The sequence below is a fragment of the Mus musculus genome, chromosome 15 (assembly GCF_000001635.26).
Source record: "Mus musculus strain C57BL/6J chromosome 15, GRCm38.p6 C57BL/6J".
Lineage (NCBI taxonomy): Eukaryota > Metazoa > Chordata > Mammalia > Rodentia > Muridae > Mus > Mus musculus.
The window spans coordinates 18,695,700-18,717,347 of NC_000081.6; the positions used below are offsets into that span (position 1 = coordinate 18,695,700).

Here is a 21,648-nt window from a genome sequence, read left to right on the forward strand (position 1 = left end):
AAGCAGGAGTTCCTGTCTCTGAGGTTTCTCAGGAACATTCCTGAAGTGTATTTGACCCATTATTATGTGTTTCTATAACTTTGATAAAAAATACGTACTGACTATTCACAAATGTGAGTAGTTAGATGCTAGTTTATGTATGTGATTTTATTACACTGAAGTCATTATGAGGAACTTTGAAGCTCTCTTCATTGGTGGAGACTACCCAGCACATCCAATACAAGCTGCTGCTCAGTCAACATCACTTGCTATATTCTCATAATAAAACAAAAGTTAATGAGAAAATATACTACCTTAAATTCCTTATACCTCTGTTCTCACTCATGCACTTTAAGGCATGAAATTACCTATGTCTTCTCTTCTTCTATATTATGTAATTTTGAATTATACCATATGATTTCTTTTTACATGCACAGGATGCCATCCAATGCTATGCTCAAATTTTAAGTGAAATCATTTTATTCCCCATCTATATTACAGTCTCTGAGAATTAAAATGGTCTAAGCATTCAAGCAGGGTCTGGTTATTTTTACCCCACATGAGCAAATTCTTTGCAGTTAGATTCATCTTCCTAAAGTGCTTGTCCTGCCTTATCATGCCTTTTGGAAGAAAATATTATTGGCTCTTCAAAGAGAACATCTACATTCTCTATCTTAACCTTCAGTAATAAAGTACATGAAATTCCAATACTCTGCATGTCTACCCATGCTTCCTGTTGCACTTCTGTAATCTTTGAAGTCAAAGACCAGTAGCTTAGCAGATGGCTGGTAATGCGACTACCTTAACGGCAGAGATCTCCTGACAAATATTTGTATCCTTTATTTGAGTACAGACAACCTGTCATTATAGCAGCTTTATACTCAGCCTTACCTAGAACTAAATACCTCTCAAATACCTAGTCTCAATTTTTTGAAGTACTTTTGGTCAATAGTGAGTTTTAGCTAGAAACACTCTAGTAGTCCCCTCATCCTTCCATCACTTATTAGTGGAGTCTGTGGATACCCTGTGATACCAAAATCTATGTGTAGCTGCTTTGGGTTCCATTTTTATAATGTCACGGGATTAATAGATACATAGGAACACTCTATGATTTAACTTATTTCTATGTCACCTGTGAAACTTGATATACTATACATTATGTACATTTAAAAATATTTTGCTGACTAAGGAATAATAACAGAGTGTCTGTACATTTTCACTACAGCTGTCATTGTGTGAATATTTTAGTCAGTGTATGGCTACATTCAGATGTACAATCTATCAGGATGAAATGTTAACTGGCAACTACTGGGTTTGGCATCCATCCAAATAATGGGTAAACTGAGACAGGCAGCTCTTGGCAGGGGGTGGGGGATGTCAATGCTTAGAGCTGCTGACTGGGGTAGATCAAGATACCTACCGAGGATGTTGCCAAAGGCATCCAGCAATTAGAGAAGTTACTCAGCAGACTTTTCTTTTGGGGAACAAAGCTTAATTTACTTGGGTTGGCACTCCCTGTGGCCAAGAATGAAAATGAAGAAAAAAATCTATGAAATCTTTAACTCCTTGGGGCTGGCCAGAAAGAGAAGAAAGAGAGAAAATTCACACACACAGGAATATGCACATGCATGCGCGCGCACACACACACACACAAAAACACTGAGTAGATGAACAATAGGCAGAGTTCAATAACTTTATACACACATATATATGCATGCATATGTACATACATTTACACACACAATTGGTAAATGTAGCAAGCTCCAACATACATCCAGACAAGTTCTAAATGTGTGTGTGTGTGTATGTGTGGAAGTGTGGGTGTGCACATGTATACATATAGTTAATAGATGGAAGGAAGAACAAGCTAACTCCCACTCATACAAACCTTATACATATGCATAAACATATTTGATGAATGGAAGTAACAGTGTTCCAACCCCCGTACTTTATTTGATTCCATAGCTTATATATCCCAGAAAAATCTTTCAAACAGTACAAAATTAAAATGTGAATACATATTACGTTTTTACTAGTGAATCGTTATGAAAAAGCAATGTGTTCTCCAATACCTTTACAAAAAATAACATTATATAGCACAGATAAAACAAATTATTCTCAAAAACCCACGTACATCTGTATCTAAGCAATTTGTTATAGATTAACAAATTGTAAGCATGTAGGGTAGTTTTCTCAGCCAGTTTCTCTTATTGGCAGGCAGCAAACTGCAGTTACAAAGAAAGAAGTAATTATTTTATTATTTATCTTTAAAAGTAATCTTCTAGGACTCTTAAAAGAATCACAAATATACACTTTTATATGAAAATCAGTCATATCTATCTCATTATCAGAGTGCATATCTACTCATCAGCAATTCCTAATCAATCATATCTGGAAGCTGAGGAGAAAATATGAGTGTATGAAATCAATCAGCAGCAGTCCAGGCTCAGTGAGAGTCATGTCAGCCAGTGCTGCCATTGTTCTTGTTTCCTGACCATAAAATGTCCCCTAGCTTAACTAATAAGAGCGTGCTTTTCTGAACTTACATTGTTCCTTAAGATTTTCTACATCAGAACCAGTAGAAAAACATGAGTAACAACTGTATTTTTCCAAATGCTTCTACACTTGATCAGAGCCAAAAGGCCAAGAAGCGATTTCCAAATGCTTCTAAAGGCTGATGGTCAGTGCTGACAATCTACATCTCAAAGTTCTTTCCTGGGATGGTGAATGACTCGTAAATCTGCTCCAGCAGCAATGCCTGAAAGAAGTCAAGCATTATGACCATGAGTGCCAGAGATACTGTCCAGTGAAGGCCTGGAAGTCTGCTTAAAATTTTCATATAATTTTTAGATTAACGAGGGATTTAAGGACAGCAAGAAGAGCAGAACTCCTTAAGAGCATAAAGTCCTCAGTGCACGTGGTCCTTGGGGTTGTGCATCACAGAGGTTCACCCATGTCGCTATAGTAACCTAAGGACCCCATTCCATGAGTCCTAAAGCCATTTGTTGTTTTAACTGCATGGCCCTTGGCAGTTAACTCTATCCACATTTCACATAAATATTCTTCTACTTTAGTCCTTATGTCATTTATTACAATTTTCAAGTTTCTGTTATGTATGTAGTCACATATTTTATTAGACAACAGCAAGAATTAAGAGATAATTAAAATTAAGAGTAAAAATTACTTTCTCATGTCAGTGGGTAGAGATCCAAAATGAAGGAGGTGCTACAGTTAATTTCTTCTGAAAGGCTCTCTAGCACAGGGCATGGCATCTTCTTCTAGCCTTTGGTGCCTCCAGACTTCATTCATCTCACAGGATTGGGGATGCATTATTCACGTATCTGTATTGATTGTTTTCCGGCAACCACATTAATACTGTGCGCTTCATTTGTTCTCATTACACTTTCTCTTATTTTTCTTTCTTATTCAAATAAAGGCATAGATTAAGGGCACATCCTGCATTAGTATGACCTCTTCTCAAACTTCATTAATCATGCCTGTAGTTAGCTTGTTTTCAAATATAGTTGAGACAAAAGGATAGAAACCTCCACATACTCTTTTAGGTGACACAAAAATCAGAGATAATGTCAGGGACACCATATTATATAAGATGATTCTGCATTTCCTGATTTGGTTTCTTTGGTTCTCCACACTTCTCTCCCTACTACCTCTTATATAGCTCTAGGGTATCAATAATGGCTCAATCTCTCTAAACTGCAATTTTCTCGTATGTATTATAAAAATAATAGTTGTAACCTTGAGGCTTTTCTGAGACGACCAAAGTACATTAACATGAATAAATTTAAAACAGTGGACTTAACTGGTGTGTAGTTTATCATTACTTCAGGCAGCTGTGAAGTTGGAGTCTATTTGCTTGATGTGCACGGTGAGGTAGGGAGTCATCTGTCTAGTCCTCATACCCATATACTTCACTTGATGTTCTCTTCACTGCTATGCTCAAGTTCTTGAACTTTTTGTGGTCTTAAATAAAATAAAAGTAAGTTTTTCATAAAAGGGCTTGGTTAATCGTGGGATTAGGGAACCAAGAGAAGTCTGCCAGAGGAAAATGAAGTCATCACGGTTCAAATTCTTTGCTGCTCTACACTTGCAAGGGTTTTCAAAATTGAGCCCTCCTCTTCACGTATGCTCTTCATCTGCAAACAAATCCTACTTCTGTATCTTTTTGTGCTATCTCTATCTAGGGAACACTGCCATAAAAATTCTCAACTAAACTCAAATATGATGGTGTATAATTTTGGCAGCACACATGTGACTTTAAAAGAGGAAACGAATGAGTTAGAGTCCAGCGAAAGCTACACAGTAAAACACACAGAAATCAAAATATTTATTTTAATGAGTTTAATTAAATTTAAAAGACCAGGGCTAGAGAGATGTCTCAGAGGTTAAGAACAATGTGTGTTCTTCCTTAGGACCTAAATTCAATTCCCAGCAATCACATGTTGGCTCACAAACCATCTATAATGAGATCTGGTGCCCTCTTCTGTCCTGCAGGCATACAGGCAGACAGGATGCTCTATAAATAATAAAAAACTTAAGAAAATTTAAAAGGCCAAAGAAGTACAGAGAGTTAATATTTTGCTCTCAAATCTAGATATAACTGCATAGTAGTTTATTTAAAACTTAAATAGATTCCAATTCAATGTTAAGATTTTTAGAACTTATAAAAAAATAGAGACCAAAAGTTATTTTAATAAATTCACATTTTTTTTCTTTTTATTTTCTTCTTGAGATGTTATAGATGTATATAATGAAATATCCACCATCAATTTTTCTTCCAAATCTCCCAGTCATCATCTTTTGACTCTATTTTTATCCTATTCAAATTAACCTAGTAGTAGATTTGAGTGCCTGAATTTTAATATTTTTGAGTTGAAATATGTAATGATAATTGCTTTTTTTATTTTCCAAATTTTTAGTGGTTCCCATTTCTGGGTATGTACCTGAAGGACACTTAGGCAACAGTCTACGGAGATTGTTGTAATTTGAAATTTCTTTCTCCAGTAAACATAATGCCAAGGAATTAAAATGATTCTAGATGTCTACAAACAAAAATTAATTCAATAAATAAGATGCATATTTTAGTCAGCCTTCAAATAAAATGAAATTATATAAGGAAATAGATGGAACTGGGAACTTCATTTTAAAAGAAATAAACCAAACTAAATTAATGCAAACAGTTTCTATATTTCCCAACTGTATGGAATATATATTTAATGAGTTGGGAATCTGTCTGGAATTAGGAAGAGAGCCATGAATGGAAGAACACCTGTTACAGGGGTGGTAAGAATGGATATTTGTTATATGGAAGCAGAACAAAATTTCTATTTCCAGAAGTGAATAGACCAACATGAGGGAAGATGGAAGGAAGAAAGGAAAGTAGGCAAGGAGAGAAGAAGGGAGGGAGGGAAGAGGAGAGGGGCAGGGAAGGAGGAAGGGAGGGAGGAAGAGGCAATGAAAAGGTGGGAGAAATGGAGCAATGAATGAATGGAATGTGGAAAGAGATGAATAGATGGCCCAAAAGGAAGGAGGACAAGAAAGGAGAGAGGAAGGAAGGAAGAGAGGGAGGAAGGGAAGAAGGGGGCAGGAGGGAGAGGAGGGGAAAAGGAGTAGAGGAGGTAAAACAAAATGCACTGCCTCTAGTGACGGACTACACCTACCTAGCAGGGCTACACCTACCTATAACCATACCCGCTGGAACACCCTACCAACTGGGGACAGAGTATATTTATGAAAAGAACAAAATTTCATGGAATATATGCCGTATATCTAATGATCTAAAATGTTTCAGGTAAAATAAGTTACACATACATTTTTCTAAGTATTCAATTCAGTGACCTCATTTCTCCACATTTAATAACGTAAAAAGAACTCACTGAGACACCATCTCAATAGAAACAAGTTTAAGCAGCCAACCCAGATCTCGTTTTTGGTAAATGTCAATAGCTCTTATATAGCTAGATTTAAATAGGTTATGAGGATGTGTGTGGTTGAAACAGATACTGTAAGATTAGAATGCACTCTCCAGAAAGGAATGTCAGACTTGCATGTAAGTAATTGTTTAACATAATTTTGTATATGAGGTTAATAGGGAAGGACAAAAGTTAACTTGGTTTTAGAACATCTGCTTATAACTGTGTAAATCTGGAAATGTTTTGACCCAGGGACTCCATAAACATAAAAAAGACCAGTGGAGAAACTCAAGTAGTGTATGTTGCACAGTTTAATTGGCTTGTAGTTGGAAGCAAAATAAAACAGAGAGATTTTGTAGCAAGAAATAAGATTAAACAAAATTAGAAAACTCAGCTTGGGGACACATGATTTTGGTCTTCACATCTAAAAAGTAAGGTAATTTCATTTGGTATGTAATGAAGACTCTTTAGGAGATTTTATGCAAATTGTAACATGATTTTGGTGGCTTTAAGAAAATTAATCTGGAACCATTGCACCATCTGAATTGGAGCAGAAGGCAAGAAGTCTATTGAAGTTTAATGTGATAGCCTAGGGAAGAGGCAATGAGGTTGACGGCTGAAATGGAGAGATGGCTGGAGGGCCAGAGAAGAAAAAAAATAAATAAAAGAGGACAGAGAATACAAGGTGTTAGTAAAAGACAAAGAATAAGAAACAGAGAAGAATTCTTGGGGACATATTCTGGAAATGCTCTGTGGCTATGATACAAATATTCCTGGATAAAAATTCATGATATTTATTTGAAATTACTCATGATAGTCATGATATATTTAATATACTCTGTTATAGATTTCTTTAAGTGCATTGCAGAAGAAAAGTTGAAAAAAATAAATATTTTTACCTTATAGATATATAACATTCCTTGAGATGCTTATTAAAATATAGATTTCAAAGTTAAATCTAATTATAAATTTAAGTTCATTAACCTAAGGAACTTATTGTAATTCTCATATTGTTCCTTACCATTGAATTATAAAGTATAATGTTGAACTAAAATACTTCCAAGAAGTCTCAAACTGTAATGAACAGGAAAGGAAGAGCAGATATTTTTTAAAAGTCTAACTCTGAGCTTTATAGAGGAGAAATTCACTTTAAGTTAATGAAGATATATCACAATAGTGAGTTATTGTTAAATGGCATTATAACATGGTTACTTAATTGTTAATATAGACAGAATTTCATATTTATATTATATTTCATGGTTTTCAATTTTACAAACCATCAGTTAATGATGAGTAATGTTAGCAAATAAAAAAATAGTTTTAATAAAACTTTTCTTTGGTAAAATGAAACTATTTTATATAAAATAGGGTTCTTATTTGAGTAGATTCTCAATAATATACATATAGTTTTTAAAATGTTTACCATGAAGCAGTAAACAAGGAATTTGTGGACATTAGATTACTTGTATCGAATATCTCACACATATATAAATACATTAATTTTCTTCTTTTTCACTTTTCTTTCTTAATGGTTATTTTATTTATTTACATTTCAACTATTGTCCCCTCCACAAACACTCATCTCATCCCCCTCCACTTTGTGTCTAGGAGGGTGCTCCCCCTCTAACCTACCCACTCCTGCCTCACTTTTCTAGCATTCCCCTACACTGGAGCATCAAGCCCCCACAGGACCAAGGGATCCTCCCATTGATGTCAGATAAGGCCATCCTCTGCTACACATGTACCTGGAACCATGAGTCCCTCCATGTACACTCTTTAGTTGATGGTTTAGTGCCTGAGATCACTCGAAAGATCCAGTTAGTTGACATTGTTGTTTTTCCTATGGGGTTACAATCTCCTTCAGCTCCTTCTGTCTTTCCCCTAACTCTTCCATTGCTCAGTCTGATAGTTCGTTATGGATATCTGTATCAATCAGGTGTTGGCAGAGCCTCTCAGTGGACAGCTATACCAGGCTCCTGTAGTACATGGCTTTATAAAAGGCAATCTGAAATTCTCTTATCAAAATTGTTATTAAATTTTCTGTCTGTGATCCAGTCACTAGGAATGCTGACACAGGAAGATGAATACAAATTCAAAAAGAAGTTTGGACAACATCTCATAAATGTCCTTAAAAAACAATGATAATACCAATAAAAATATGATAATAAATGCTTAATTCAAAGTTAGGGGAAACTGTGACTTTTATATAGGAATAGAAACCCAGACCAGAATTTTTGAAAAGCCTAATTGGCACTGAGAAATTTGAAGTTTATTTGCATTGCAAAGTGGTTGATTGTGCAGAAGGTCCTTACAAGGTCATTAAAGAACCAATAAAGTTACCAAAAGTATTCATGAAGATGGAGTTCATTGAGCTACACTGGGACCTACAGGCTTGTTTTATTGAGAAGTTCTGAGCATTGTTCTTGGCTGATTTGATTAGTGATGAAACCAAATAATTTGAATGAATGAAAGAGCAATATTTGGGAACTCTTAAGAAAAAATGAATTATACCACAATGAATGAAGTCAGTTTCTGAAAGACTAATTTGGAAAGCATTTTTACCATCTGTAGAGAAAAACTATAACATTTTCCTTAAAAAGTAATTTATATTATAGTCTACATCTAGATCTAGAATAGGTTGATAAAATGTGTTTCAGTATTTTTCAAAATATAAATATTAAATCATTCTCTGTAGATATGAAAACTGAGATAAATGCTCTTAAAACTTATCTTTTAAAAGAAAGAGCACATTAAACTTCCTCATGAGTCATTGAGTCATTTTATATGAAATTATACAATAATCTATAAAGAGTATACATTCATCATTTAAAAACAATTTACTTAAATATGTCATATTCTGCTCCGGTTTGAATGAAAATGGTCCCCATAAGTTCATACTTGAATTCTTATTTCCCAATTGGCAAAACTAGATGGGAAGAATTGGAAAGTGTTACCTGCTTGGTGAAGATAGGTCACTGAGGTAAAACTTTGAGTTCTCAAATGCCTAAGCCTTTCCAGCACCATTTCTCTGTCACGTCCTCGTGAATCAAGATGTAACCTCTCAGTGTTTCCTTTGTTCTGCGATCATGGACTCCACCTCTCTGTAAATTAATTTAAAAGCTTTGGTTAAGAACTTGTGTTGAACATGATATTATATACCAACAATAGAAAACATACCTAAGAATATGGCAAAAAGAGATGTTGTATTAATGTGACAGACCCAACAATGCTTCCTTTTGGAGGAATGTGGAACATTTAGGAAATTTTGACTAGGAAATACATTGAATGCTGTAAGTAGGCCTCAATGAACAATCATAGAAAGAAACTGGAAGTCAGTAGTTCTGAGAGCATTGGAGACTACAAAAGACCAGTTAAATGGCTTTATAGGAGAACAATATTAACAAGTAAACTAGATAAAATTTTTAGCAAAGATTTGGACTGCTTTGTGTTCTTCTAAGAATTTTCCTAAGAATTAATTGTAAAGTATAGAAATAATTACCTTAATGGAGGAAATTTTAAGACAGCCTAGAATTTACTCTCTTTTATGGTTATTAGTAATCACTCTTATGCAGGTCTACAATGAAAAAGAAGAAACAGAGGAGGGAAAAATATAAAATATATAGTTTTTTTAAAAAATAAAACAACATGAGGAGATTCAATACTGGTCACAAGGCATGCACAGAAATAGTTAAGAAGATTAATAAACGGCTGTTCTGAGTTCAAATAAAGAACTCACCTAGCTAAGCTTTAGTCTTGTGAAAAAAAGTGAGGGCCAAGAATTTTTTGCTCTTAAAAAGAAACAATAAATCAAGTCTGCTACAGATACAACTTACTTTCCATACTTTTTTCTTGGGGATGTGCACTCCTTGTTCCTTGTGACTGGCAGCTTTTGTCTTTAGCATCTGTAACATTTTAGAATCTCCACTGCAATCCACACTTCACTTTCACTGACTCATACAATGTCCTCTTGGATTTTACATTCAGGGACTTTCCTACTAGACACCTGAACTTAGAGGATATCCTGGCTCTCCATAACCACAGGGATGATATTACCATCCCTTAAACTGGGCATCAGTTATGACTCTAATACTAAGTTAGACTTTTAACGTGGCATGAGCAATACAACCCTTGAATAGCCAAAGCAACTTTAGTAAAGGCCAAAGGTGGAGAAATAACACTTTTTGGATTCAAACATATTATAAAGACACAGTGATCAAAGAGTGCTCTGCTGTCATAAAAACACAGAAATAGAATAATAGAACAGAAAAAGTTGCACAAAAGTAAATATTGTAAGTAAACTCAAATGATTCTTATTAGGGTTCAAAATCACTCAACAGAGAGATAAATTTGGTTAATATATGGTACCAAAATAACTACATATTAATTTGCAAAATAATGAGCACATTAATCTAATATAAAACATAAAAATAACCAAGAAATATTGAAGATGTAAATATAAGACATCATATTGCAGAACTCATAGAAGAGAGCAAAGACAAGTTTCCTGAAAGTAGATTTGTTGAGATGACAGGAATAACATCCAAAGTAAGAGTGAACTACTAGGATGAGATACAAACGTCCACATTTTTGCTCCAAAACACACTGTGAGTAGAATAAAAATTCAACTCAAAAATGCAATGTACATTTGTGAAGCACACACTTAGTAATGTTTAAAAAATAGAAAATACCAAAACCTTTGGCAAATGTACCCCTCCTTCAGCCTAGGCAGTCTAGTTCAGATCTTTCACCACTGAGGCAGAGCCACTTGCTGTGCGGCTTCTCATCCCTCTCCTTTGATGTGACACTGCCTGCCACCTGCATGAGGTCCAACCTTTTCTCCACTGTTTTCCAGAGTTTACAGCAAACTGTGAATTTGGTGAGTTTCTGCTAAAAGGCTGTTCTGATGACTTCTCAAGAAACTTGGAGTGACTGGGGATGGGCTTCCCTCTTTATAAAGCGCAGATTATTATTAAGGATTTGAGCCTTGATCAGAATCCTGTCTTGGTTCCATCTCTCTCTCTTCCACCTAGTTTCCCTTTCTTTCAGGTTCAAGATGCCTCCCAGACTTGAAACCAGGACATGAGGGCCTCAAGCCGGCCCCAAAAATTTGGCAAACCAAGCGGGATCTGGGAAAGGCAGAGGACACTGGAAGAAACACTGCTGGTTTGGAGCTCCATTGAAGAAGAAAAGATTTAAAGAAAATTCGTACCAGAGAAGCAACAGGCAAAAAGGTTGTTAGTTGTGGTACAACACTAAACCTGCCACTGGATTCGCTTATATGCAGCAGTGATATCAGGATCTAGGAACTTAACAGGCAGTCGGCCAGAGCTTCAAGAAGCTGCTTCTTAGGTGAGAGAGATAAAAGGGTTTGGATTTAATAACCAGGCAGATTGGCCTCTGTCTAAGAACTGCATCAAGCAGGAGGAAAACTCTCCCAGAGACAGAGAGAATCGTGGACACCCTACTTTATTCTCTCTGATCCCTACAGCAGAAGTTCTCTGCCTTCTTTGTGTTTTTGTCTAAAGTCTTATCTAATGTCTGGTGCTGAAAGACCCACATCGTGAGGACTCCCCCATGTTCTGACTCAGGAGAGGCTACACCCCAAAATTACCCACAAGAAACAGTCTTGCTGCAAACTGCAAGAGGATTTTTATTTAAGAGCACTATCAGGCCCATGGTCATACACCATGCAAGGTAGAGGACCATGGTGCCCCGAGTAGCTGGGTCAGGGGGTATTTAAAGGAAGAAAACACAACTCAAGGAGGTAGGAAGGGTGTTGTTGGAAAATACCAAAAATACCAGTTAACAGTCACATGGAAGTGCAAAGTCACAAGAGTCACAAGGAATACCTGGTAATTGTGAAGGTTATTTCTCAAGACAGTTTCTAAGAGCCCCTAACAATAGCACATTTGCATAGCGGGTTCCAGCAATGGTCAGGGTGGGTCAGGGTGACTTTCTTTGAATGAATACTCCATGAACCCAGGAAGTGGGTGGGTGGAGGGATGTCGCTATCTGTTTTATGATTAGCATAACTTGGAGCATTAAGTCACAAAGGCAACATTCCCAAGCCTGGGCCTAAAGGCCTAGAATTTTGTTTTTACGTTTTACTTTTTCAGTGCACTGTCTGTCCATGTGTTCAATTCATGTGCGTTTGTGGCTAGTTGTCTGAATGACTGATGTTCTGTGTTTTCATGTTGGAAAATAAAAGTTGGCTAATATTTTCTCTGCTGGTATAGCAAAGCCAAGAGTGGCCACACACTTAAGCCAGGATCAGGCACAGCAGGAGGGTCCATGCTGGAAAAATTGTTTTTTAAGAAAGGGAGTCTACCCATTCTGGTCAGTGCCAGCACCGGGTCACCTTGTGCACAGAATCAGCGGACACCTGCAAGGTACCCAGAGGACTCTCCACGGGATCTTAGAACCTCTGGTGAGTATAAAACAACTTCTGTCCCAATCCAATCACACAGGACCTGAGACAGCATTAATTACGGAAGCAGAAAATCTGGCAAGACCAGGGTCACTAGTCACTTCTGGTCAGCACCAGCACCAGATCACCTTGGGTGAAGAGTCATCGAACACCCTCAAGGTCTCTAGAGGAGTCTCTAAGCAATCTTAGGACCTCTGGTGAGTGGAACACAACTTCTGCCAGTAGGCAGGTTCAAACACCAGATATCTGGGCACCTTCCCTGCAAGAGGAGAGCTTGCCTGCAGAGAGTGCTCTGACCACTGAAACTCAGGAGAGAGCTAGTCTCCCAGGTCTGCTGATAGAGGCTAACATAATCACCAGAGGAACAAGCTATAAAGACAGACAACTATAACAACTAACTCCAGAGATTACCAGATGGTGAAAGGCAAACATAAGAATCTTACTAACAGAAAGCAAGACCACTCACCTTCATCCGAATGAACCACTCCCACCTCACCCAGTCCTGGGCACCCCAACACAACCGAAAAGCTAGACCCATATTTAAAAGCATATCTCATGATGATGGTAGAGGACATCAAGAAGGAATTTAATAACTCACTTAAAGAAATACAGGAGAACAGTGCTAAAGAGTTACAAGTCCTTAAAGAAAAACAGGAAAACACAACCAAACAGGTAGAAGTCCTTAAAGAAAAACAGGAAAACACATCCAAACAGATGATGGAATTGAATAAAACCATACTAGACCTAAAAAGGGAAGTAGACTCAATAAAGAAACCCCAAAGTGAGGCAACACTAGAGATAGAAACCCTAGGGGAAAAAATCTGGAACCATAGATGCAAGAATTAGCAAAAGAATACAAGAGATTGAAGAGAGAATCTCAGGTGCAGAAGATTCCATAGAGAACATCAGCACATCAATCCAAGAAAATGTAAAATGCAAAAAGATCCTAACTCAAAACATCCAGGAAATCCAGGACACAATGAGAAGACCAAACCTACTGATAATAGGAGTAGATGAGAATGAAGATTTTCAACTTAAAGGGCCAGGAAACATCTTCAACACAATAATAGAAGAAAACTTCCCAAACCTAAAGAAAGAGGTGCCCATGAACATACAAGAAGCCTATAGAACTCCAAATAGACTGGACCAGAAAAGAAATTCCTCCTGACACATAATAAACAAAGCAATAAATGCACTAAATAAAGACAGAAAATTAAAAGCAGTAAGAGAAAAGTGTCAAGTAGCATATAAAGGCAGGCCTATCAGATTTACACCAAACTTTTCACCAGAGACTATGAAAGCCAGAAGATCCTGGACAGACATTATAGGGACAGTAAGAGAACACAAATACCAGCCAAGGCTACATACCCAGGTAAACTCTCAATTACTATAGATGGAGAAACCAAAGTATTCCATGACAAAAACAAATTCACACATTATCTTTCCATAAATCCAGCACTTCAAAGGATAATGACAGAGAAAAAACAACAACAACAACAACAAAAAAAACAATACAAGGACAGAAACCACACCCTAGAAAAAGCAAGAAAGTAATCCTTCAACAAACCAAAAACAAGACAGCCACAAGAACAGAATGCCAACTCTAACAACAAAAATAATAGGAAGCAACAATTACTTTTCCTTAATATCTCTTAATATCAATGGACTCAATTCCCCAATAAAAAGACAGAGACTAAGAGACTGGCTAAACAAAAAGGACCCAACATTTTGCTCCTTGACAGGAAACCCATCTCAGGGAAAAAGACAGACACGACCTCAGAGTGAAAGGCTGGAAAACAATATTCCAAGCAAATGGTCTGAAGAAACAAGCTGGAGTAGCCATTCTAATATCAAATAAAACCGACTTCCAACCCAAACTTATCAAAAAAGACAAGGAGGGATACTTCACATACATCAAAGGTTAAATCCTCCAAGAGGAACTCTCAATTATGAATATCTATGCTCCAAATGCGAGGACAGCCGCATTCATTAAAGAAACTTTAGTAAAGCTCAAAGCACACATTGAACCTCGCACAATAATAGGGGGAGACTTCAACACACCACTTTCATCAATGGACAGATCATGGAAACAGAAACTTAACAGGGACAAAGTGAAACTAACAGAAGTTATGAAACAAATGGATTTAACAGATATCTACAGAACATTTTATCCTAAAACAAAAGGATATACCTTCTTCTCAGCACCACATGGTACCTTCTCCAAAATTGAACATATAATTTGTCATGAAACAGGCCTCAACAGATACAAAAATATTGAAATTTTCCCATGCATCCTATCAGATCACCATGGACTAAGTCTGATCTTCAATAACAACATAAATAATAGAAAGCCAACATTCACTTGGAAACTGAAGAACACTCTTCTCAATGATACCGTGGTCAAGGAAGGAATAAAGAAATGAATTAAAGACTTTTTAGAGTTTAATGAAAATGAAGCCACAACATATATTATTGGACACAATGAAAACATTTCTAAGAGGGAAACTCATATCTCTGAGTGCCTCCAAAAAGAAGCTAGAGAGAGCACACACTAGCAGCTTGATGAAACACCTAAAAGATCTAGAAAAAAGGAAGCAAATTCACCCAAGAAGAGTAGACAGCAGGAAATAATCAAACTTAGGGGAGAAATCAACCAAGTGGAAACAAGAACTATTCAAAAATCAACCAAACGAGGAGTTGATTCTTTGAAAAATTCAACAAGATAGATAAACCCTTAGCCAGACACACTAGAGGGCACAGGGACAGCATCCTAATTAACAAAATCAGTAATGAAAAGGGAGGCATAACAACAGATCCTAAAGAATTCCAAAACACCATAAGATCCTTCTACAAAAGGATATACTCAATAAAACTGGAAAACCTGGATGAAATGGATAAATTTCTACACAGATACCAGGTACCAAAGTTAAATCAGGGTCAGGTTAATGATCTAAAGAGTCCCATATCCCCTAAAGAAATAGAAGCAGTAATTAATAGTGCACCAAACAAACAAACAAACAAACAAACAAACAAAAAAAAGCCCAGGACCAGATGGGTTTAGTGCAGAGTTCTCTCAGACCTTCAAAGAAGATATAATTCCAGTTCTGCACAAACTATTTTACAAAATAGAAGCAGAAGGTACTCTACCCAATTCATTCTATGAAGCCACAATTACTCTGATACCTACACCACAGAAAGATCCAACAAAGATAGAGAACTTCAGACCAATTTCCTTTATGAATATCAATGCAAAAATACTCAATAAAATTCTTGCTAACTGAATCCAAGAACACATTAAAACAATCTTCCATCCTGACCAAGTACATTTTATTCCAGGGATGCAGGTATGGTTTAATGTACAGAAATCCATCAACATAATCCATTATGTAAACAAACTCAAAGACAAAAACCACATGATCATGTCATTAGAAGAGGAGGAAGCATTTGACAAAATCCAACAGTCAGTCATGATAAAAGCCATGGAAAGATCAGGAATTCAAGGCCCATACCTAAACATGATAAAAGCAATCTAAAGCAAACTAGTAGCCAACATCAAAGTAAATGTTGAAAAGCTGGAAGCAATCCCACTAAAATCAGGGACTAGACAAGGCTGCCCACTTTCTCCCTACCTATTCAACATTGTACTTGAAGTCATAGCCAGAGTAATATGACAACAAAAAGAGATCAAAGGGATACAAATTGGAAAAGAAGAAGTCAAAATATCACTTTTTGCAGATGATATGATAGTATATATAAGTGACCCTAAAAATTCCACCAGAGAACTCCTAAACCTGATAAACAACTTCATTGAAGTAGCTGGATATAAAATTAACTCAAACAAGTCAATGGCCTTTCTCTACACAAAGAATAAACAGGCTGAGAAAGAAATTAGGGAAACAACAACTTTCTCAATAGTCACAAATAATATAAAGTACCTTGGTGTGACTCTAACTAAGGAAGTTAAAGATCTGTATGATAAGAACTTCAAGTCTATGAAGAAAAAAATTAAAGAAGATCTCAGAAGATGGAAAGATCTCCCATGCTCATGGATTGGCAGGATCAATATAGTAAAAATGGCTATCTTGCCAAAAGCATTCTACAGATTCAATGCAATCCCCATCAAAATTCCAACTCAATTCCTCAACAAATTAGAAAGAGCAATCTGAAAATTCATCTGGAATAACAAAATCCTAGCGTAGCAAAACCTCTTCTCAAGGATAAAAGAACCTCTGGTGGAATCACCATGCCTGACCTAAAGCTTTACTACAGAGCAATTGTGATTAAAAAAAAAAATGCATGGTACTGTAGACAAGTAGACCAATGGAATAGAATTGAAGATTCATAATGAACCCACACACCTATGGTCACTTGATCTTTGACAAGGGAACTAAAACCATCCAGTGAAAAAAGACAGCATTTTCAAGAAATGGTGCTGGCACAACTGGCAGTTATTATGTAGAAGAACGAGAATTGATCCATTCCTATCTCCTTGTACTAAGGTCATATCTAAGTGGATTAAGGAACTCCACATAAAACCAGAGACACTGAAACTTATAGAGGAAAAAGTAGGGAAAAGCCTCGAAGACATGGGCACAGGGGAAAAATTCCTCAATAAAACATCAATGGCTTATGCTGTAAGATCGAGAATTGACAAATGGAACCTCATAAAATTACAAAGCTTCTGTAAGGCAAAAGACGCCGTAAAGAAAACAAAAAGACCACCAACAGATTTGGAAAGGATCTTTACCTATCCTAAATCAGATAGGGGACTAATATCCAATATATATAAAGAACTCAAGAAGGTGAACTACAGAACATCAATTAACCCCATTAAAAATTGGACTCAGAGCTAAACAAAGAATTTTCACCTGAGGAATACCAAATGGCTGAGAAGCAGCTGAAAAAAGGTTCAGCATCCTTAATCATCAGGGAAATGCAAATCAAAACAACCCTGAGATTCCATCTCACAACAGTCAGAATGGCTAAGATCAAAAATTCAGGTGACAGCAGATGCTGGCGAGGATATGGAGAAAGAGGAACACTCCTCCATTGTTGGTGGGATTGCAAGCTTGTACAACCACTGTGGAAATCAGCCTGGCGGTTCCTCAGAAAATTGCACATAGTACTGCTGGAGGATCCAGCAATACCTCTCCAGGGCATATATCCAGAAGATATTCCAACTAGTAAGAAAGACACATGCTCCACTATGTTCATAGCATCCTTATTTATAATAGCTAGAAGCTGGAAAGAACCCAGATGCCCCTCACCAGTGGAATGGATACAGAAAATGTGGTACATTTACTCAATGGAATAATACTCAGCTATTTAAAAGAATGTATTTATGAAATTTCTAGGCAAATGGATAGACCTGGAGCGCATCATCCTGAGTTAGCTAACCCAATCACAAAAGAACTCACATGATATATACTCACTGATAAGTGTATATTAGCCCAGAAACTTAGAATACCCAAAATATAAGATACAATTTACAAAATACATGAAACTCAAGAAGAACAAAGACCAACGTGTGGACACTTTGCACCTTCTTAGAATTGGGAACAAAACATCCATGGAAGGAGTCACAGAGACAAAGTTTGGAGCTGAGACAAAGGGATGGACCATCTAGAGACTGCCACATCCAAGGATCCATCCCATAATCAGCCTCCAAATGCTGACACCATTTCATACACTAGCAAGATTTTGCTGAAAGGATCTTGATATAGCTGTCTCTTTTGAGACTATCCTGGGGCCTAGCAAACACAGAAGTGGATGCTCACAGTCAACTATTGGATGGATCACAGGGCCCCCAATGGAGGAGCTAGAGAAAGTACCCAAGGAGCTAAAGGGGTCTGCAACCCTATAAGTGGAACAAAAATATGAACTAATCAGTACTCCCCAGAGCTTGTTCCTCTAGCTGCATATGTATCAGTTGATGGCCTAGTCGGACATCAGTGGAAAGAGAGGCCTATTGGTCATGCAAACTTTATATGCCTCAGTACAGGGGAATGCCAGGGCCAAGAAGTGGGTGTGGGTGGGTAGGGGAGTGGTGGGGAGGGTATAGCGGACTTTTGATATAGCATTGCAAGTGTAAATGAGGAAAATACCTAATAAAAATAATTGAAAATAAATAATGAACATGTTATAACAAAGCCCATTACTTTAGAAAAGAAAAGAAAAGAAAGGAAAGGAAAGGAAAGGAAAGGAAAGGAAAGGAAAGGAAAGGAAAGGAAAGGAAAGGAAAGGAAAAGAAAAGAAAAGAAAAGAAAAGAAAAGAAAAGAAAAGAAAAGAAAAGAAAAGAAAAGAAAAGAAAAGAGAGTCTATAGACTCATGATTTTTGGGCGAAAAAGCTGATAGATGTTTTTTTCCTAAGAAAATTGTCTGCATTCGTGATTATTGTGTTTAGCTAATGACAAAGTGCTTTTTATTTTAACATTATAGCTAGAAAAAAATATTCTCTGTTCGGTCTAAATGTAGCTGCTTCATTTGTTTTCTTACTGGTAATGTGCTCTGCGTGTCTTCACAATCAGCTCATAAGTTATTGATTAGGATTAAAAATTGTTACATTAGTAAGAGAAGGTTAGCTTTAAATTGGCAACTCAGGAGTTTTTCAAACACATCGCATAGGCCAGCCAAATAACTGGGCCTCCTAAGATACTTCTAGCTGAGATCACATTTAATGTGATTCTTATCCTAGAAGTAAATTTAAAGATAAGATTTAACGCAATGTCACTTTAATGAATCATTAAATCTTGAACTGTCGTGTATTCATAGGTATACATTGGGAGCCAAACTTCGTAATATGATAGTAATGCTTCTAATATTGATTCTAAAGATGATAAATTGTTTTGAAATTAGGTTTTGCTTTCCCAAGGTAGTAGTTATAGTTTAATATTGCAAAGAACTTAAAAGTTCTAAAATCTGTCCTCATGACAGGAGGAGCTAAGCTAGGAGCAGCCTCAGTGAGGTTTGTGTGACTTTCTTTTGTCTTGCAAGGGGTGACTAAATAAACTTTCCTTGCCTCTCCTTGCTCACAGGGGAATTTTCTTTTAGCTAAAGGAACACTGTTTCAGATCTATCCAGATGTTGCTCTAAATAAAGTTCAAATTCAAAGTTTATAAAGGGTTGATCAGACTGTAGAACTTATAAAGGCATTACAATCTGGCTTGCCTACTTTTTATATAGTTATTATATATCTAAAAGTTTGTTTTTTCCTTTGCATCTTAATAATTGTAAAGGGTTTGCTTCTAGTGAGTTTGTAATCACTGGAAAATTTTGCCTCTAGGTACGGCTAAATATAGGTCTACATTATGTAAGAAATTTTTATCATTTATGCTTCTATACATGAAGCTAAGAGTTTGAATCTTTCAGTGTATATTGTTTTCTAAGTGGAAAGTATTTTATTAGATTGGGCCACCTTCAGCCTCTTCTGCCTGAGAGAAAGGAGGTGGTAGTGGCAGCAGCCGAAGGCAGCACCGATAAAGGCATGCACCGCCTCTGCTTCAGAGATGCAGGTCTCATCAGCAGGTTGAAATCCAGAGTCCATTTCAGAGTGGCTCCACACGCCATGGTGGCAAGCTGCTAAGGTTCGGCTCGGGCGGGGCAGGGATGGATGATGGCAAATGGGCCCTCCAAGGTGCCTGGTGGGTGTGGGGCCCAGGACGGTGGAGCTGCGACAAGGCAGGTGGGCAGGGCCGAGGTGGGGCTCACCTCAAAGCACAGTTTCAGCATCCTATTAAAACTATGGTGATGGTAATATAGAATTGTAAGATATATTCATGTATTTTGGAAAACCTATAACAAAAAATTGTGTCTTAGGAACCTAAGAAAGTATCTGTTCCTTGTTCTAAACAGTAATTAATTTGGTTATTATAGAATATTAATAATTGATCTATTGCATACCATCATTTTAAATAAATTGGCAATCAATATCCCAAAGATAAGCTAAAAAATTGTTTTTATGCATGCTTTTGTGTCTTCTACAAGTTCATTCATGCATGTGTCCCAGTTATTGTGTTTAAAAACAACCCCTCTATGGGAAATAAGTAGATGTGAATTGGATCACACGCTATTCTTTTGAGTTTCCTCCTGTTTCAGCACAGATAATTAAGTTCTGTGCTGTGGATGGTGTCTTAAAATGCTGAACAATCAAACCTTAATTTGTATATTAATAGTCAATATTATATCTCAGAGCTCACAATTGCTTAAGATTGTTTGTTCCTCAGATGCTATTAATTCTCAAATTTGTAATTGCTTATGCATATACAACTCATAAGAAAAAGTGCTGTCATTTTAAGAAGGCTGTTTTTGGACATTTAATAAATTGTTCTAGATTGCCTGGACATCTTAAAGCAATGCCATGCTGGATTTATATCTCAGGCAGTCTATAGATCCTACATATAAGATAGATTGGGTATGTAATCTCATTCTTTATATATTCAAAACAGTTATGGTTTAAGATAATATTTTAATATTCTTAGAAATTGTGCATAACAAATTATAAAAAATTCTTTGCTCTTAGCGTCCTCAGTTACTACTTGTTTCCACATAACAGTGTTAATTCTTGAGGACTTATACTTAATAAATTGCTACAAATAAATGCTCTTATTTCTGAGTTAATAAATAAATTAATTATATACCTGTGATTATTAATAACTTTTCAAGCTTTCTAGTTACAACTACTCTTTAAGGGTAACAATTAAAAGTGCAATTAGTCACTGCCCATGTTACATGAATACTGACTATAATAGTCAAGTATTTGAGATGTTTTGTCAACATATTATTAATTCTCAAGGACAAGGTATCATGGAACTTTAAAACTAGCTTCTTAAAAGACAAAGAATGGAGAAAATATATCCCCATGCATATTATTTAGTGCATTCCCATGCACATTATTTAAATCATACTTTTAAAATTTTGAAATTTGGATGTCAAAGAACTTAATAAATGCCTTATAGTATCTTAAAAGGATCCACTTATTGGCATATGGCTTCATCTTGAACAGCTACCTTATTAGGGAAGGGAAAAACATAGCTTCTCGCCACAGAAGCATGATGGTTAATTCGTGTGACAAGCTGGCAGGTGAGTTGGCTCAGTGCCCTGACTGAAGTGACAAGGAAGCTGAATTGGGTACATGTTTTCGACCCATCCTTGTTTGCCATTTTTCCAGTTTGGACAAGCAAAGCTGCCTTGCTTCAAGCTTTTGAACCTTATGGTAAAAAGAACATCAGAGACTGTGTAATCTGACTTAGAAAGATTAGTCATATAATAGAGTTATAATGATTCTTCTCTTTTCTTCAATGTGACCAGTTATT

General features: G+C 36.5%; 1 long non-coding RNA gene across 2 annotated transcripts in view; it reads right to left on the bottom strand.

Moving 5' to 3' along the window:
* Positions 1-2,249: 2,249 nt before the first annotated feature.
* The window catches only part of C030047K22Rik, a 121,010-nt gene continuing 101,611 nt past the window's right edge, over positions 2,250-21,648 (bottom strand). Inside the window, exons 3-4 of one of the 2 annotated variants that reach the window (XR_383849.4) lie at positions 8,864-9,010; positions 2,250-2,737 (exon numbers count right to left, since the gene is read on the bottom strand). This is a non-coding gene — a long non-coding RNA (RIKEN cDNA C030047K22 gene). Of the gene's footprint in view, positions 2,738-2,770; positions 3,961-8,863; positions 9,011-21,648 lie in introns of those variants that run through there. The other variant, XR_875055.2, reaches the window with a different exon arrangement.